This window comes from Lepidothrix coronata, unplaced genomic scaffold (genome assembly GCF_001604755.1).
Source record: "Lepidothrix coronata isolate B3197 unplaced genomic scaffold, Lepidothrix_coronata-1.0 Scaffold395, whole genome shotgun sequence".
Lineage (NCBI taxonomy): Eukaryota > Metazoa > Chordata > Aves > Passeriformes > Pipridae > Lepidothrix > Lepidothrix coronata.
This window is the reverse complement of record NW_016690575.1, coordinates 12902-16465: the sequence shown is the minus strand read 5'-3', so window position 1 is coordinate 16465 and position 3564 is coordinate 12902.

Below are 3564 nucleotides of genomic sequence, written 5' to 3'. Positions count from 1 at the left end.
TCTGCAGCTAGCGATTCATCAGACTTTAAGTTGGAGTTCTCCCCTAACAACACAAAGAGAGGGTGTAGGTCCCCTCTGTTTATGGTTGAAACCGGTTCTAAGCAACTGGTAGCCCTCTGAGGTTTCTGCAACTCGCGTAAATATAAATGTTTTTTTACCTCTAGTTGTGACATCTGTGTAGAGCTTTTTTGCTGTGTTGTCCTCTCCATGGCAAGTCCAGAGTTGTGGTTGTTGGATTCCTCCTGAAACAACCTGAAGATCTGCACCTTGGGCAGTTTTGGTTAAAGCAGCAGAAACAATTAGCAGTTCATTTCTTGTGGTCGTGGTTATTAATGTGTCCTCTGCATAATGATGTATTATGGCTGTCTGATACTTCATCGAGGTATTTTGCATCCCCTGAGGAAGGGTTGCCCAGCATTGATTTTGGACAAACTGTGCACTGCTTAAAACCATGATGGGAAAGAGGGGTTTTTGGGCATCCTCAGGGTGATGGAGAATGGTAAAGGAATGGTTTTTTGAATCAGTTACCACCCGTGACCAATTTGCTAGAAGCCTTATAGGTAGAGGCAGTCCAATCTGCAAGGCTTCTGCATGTTTTTTGACTGCGTGTTCTGCTGTTAACATCTGTAATGTTTTCCACCTGTCACCTTTCTTTGGGGTACAGGGTACATGGTTATTTTGGGGGCTGGTTATTGGCATCTTGTGGCTTGCCTGAAGTAGTTTTCTCTTTTGCACATGAAAAGTAGTACTACAAAAGATTACAACAAGCATTGCTGCTACAAACAGTATAATGCTTGTAGCACATCTTTTGCCTTGCTTATGGCACTCTTGGTACAACTGAGACATTTCTTTGCTGCTAGGGCATTTATGGAATGTTGCTATTAGGGGTTTCCATGGACAGTCTTCCTGTGAGTGATTTATTTCTCCACAACTAAAACAGCTAGCTGTGTGTCTGACTTCTTTCTGTGTTCTTATCTGGGCATCTAAAGCTGCAGCTAGAGAGGCAGGTAGCTGCTCTTCAGAGCTAGCTTTTTGATAGGGTGGTACCAGCTCAATAAGGTCACAGTTCTCCCCTGTAGGAGGGCTCTGCAAAGCTTTTTCATTTTCTCTTTCAAAAGCTAAATGCTTGTACAGCATCTCTTTGGCTTCATTGTATTCAATTTGCTTGTTTAAAGCATACTGCAGCTGGTCCAAGCATCTTAAATTTAACTCAGTATAACCTTGTAACTCTTTAATGTTGGATAGGTAATCATTTGGATCTGCAGTGAGAATGTTTTCTATAGCTTTTATGGTTTGCCTCGCTATTACATCGCATATTTCTCTATGGTGTTTTGATCGTATATTTAATAAGTTATAATTTGCATCCCCGCTTAACTGATGTGCTGTGACGCTTGCCTGTGGGTATTTAATATAAGTAGAGCAATTTTTCTTAAAGTCAGCTAACCAGACTGTATATTGGGTGTCACTAAGAACTAATTTTAGTAATTCTTCCCAGTCATATGTGGTGAAAAGGTAGATGCAACTCAATGCCTCCAAATACTTAAAAGTATGGAATAAAGACATACCANTTTTATAACTGGGGAATTCAACTTTATTTAAGAAACAGGGTAATCTTAGCAAACTACAATTTCTTAAAAGCGACCTGTGGCTGAGGTAATGTTATTTTGTGAGATGTTTGTTCTTTATTATTTGACTAGTCAAACAACTATTTCATTCATACACTCATATCATACATCGGTGGCCACCGAACACACTCACGAACACACACACACACACGCACATTCCAGAGATTGCTTTTCACCACGTTGGTCATTTTCTAATGTAAACTTGAAACATAACATAACTCTTATCAAACTTCTGCGTTGCTCTGGTTCTTGCTGCTGTGGTCACACATTTGAATAGGGTTTTACACACCTGGAAGAAACTTGTTTGAGTTCTTTCTTATAACTGCATAGGGCATAGCTTTCTCTCCATGTCATAAATCTAGGAATCTCATCCATCGTCCTGAAATCAAATCTTACTATGATAGCAACCTGGGAGAAACAAACGCCTGAGGTTTGTGCTGCTTTTCAGACCTGCTTCTTTCAGCACTGTAACAACTCAAAAATTGATAACATACATAGCTTTTTACAGATGTTCTTACAGGTTACACCAGTTCTCCCCCCTTTTGTTTAAACTTAGCACGTGTTTCAATATATGCCTTTACTAATTTATGGGTTAGTCTGAAATTATGTTTTGTGGATGTGTATTTATTTGCATGTACATTTTCAATATGTCTAATTCAAAGATGTATATATCTATCTGTCAGATCTCACTTGCCATTAACCAGCTAGGGTTAATGTTTTTTTGAGGCGACTTGAGTGTGGTCTCCTGACAATGTGGGTATGCCTTGATGTTGTAGTTTTTATTAATTGTTATTTTGAATGGTCTCCTAGAGAACCTGTATTCTGATGGAGAATGAATGAGGTGATTGCTGCTTTAAAACTCTGGGTAGTGTTAAACATTGTTGCTTTAGCAGCTTTTCAGTTTCTGTCAGTTATTGGCTGTGGCATGTCAGGATGTGATTTTGTGTATACATTTGTATAGAAATCATACCTTTTGTAACTCACAGGAACCAAACAGAACGCATTTCAAACAACAGGTAAGGGTTAACAATATTTCACGGAAATTAACTTTCAAAACAGATTATCAACTTCATAGCATAAGCACAATCATAACATCAGAGAATTGTTTAAAATTTTTCTTAAGGTAGTATGAATGACAATCAGTCCAGAACTATACAGAAGCTTAGTTCATGGCTTGTAGTTTCTCTACTGTTCCGTGGCAGGATTTATTCAATCTATTGCAGCATATTGTGTTTCTCTAGATGCACATGTGAAGGCCCTGAGGCCTTTCACTGGTTCAGGTCTGCATCTGGTATGGCCTTTAAAGGTAAACTGTTGAATTCTGCCACAATCTGTGCTTAAGGAGATGAATTAAAATATTACCACTAAAACTTGCCAGGGCATCTTGAAATCCAGCGTCCTCAGCTGTCATCCTATCCAAATTGTCTTTCAAAGCTGGAATGTTGGTAAAGGCAGGATTTCTTCCATCCAGTTCTTCAGTTGTGCTCTGCCTCAAATGACAAGCTTGCAAATTCAATAGCAACTTACACAGATTTAGGTGGTATGGCATGACAGAAAAGGCCGTTTTAGAACTAACAGCGGGTTTCTCTCAGTTTGATCTCACTGAAACAAAACTGCAATGCTTCATACCTGCTGGAAACAAAAACTAGGCAGATTTGCCTTTCAGGATCTCTCCTGTTTTGACTTCTCTTTATTACCTTGGTATAATTTTCTAACATTTGGTTTGCCTCTGCAGCTAGCAATTCGTCAGACTTTAAGTTGGAGTTCTCCCCTAACAACACAAAGAGAGGGTGTAGGTCCCCTCTGTTTGTGGTTGAAACCGGTTTTAAGCAGCTGGTAGCCCTTTGAGGTTTCTGCAACTCGCGTAAATATAAATGTATTTTACCTCGAGCTGTGTCACCTGTGTAGAGCTTTTTTGCTGTGTTGTCCTCTCCATGGC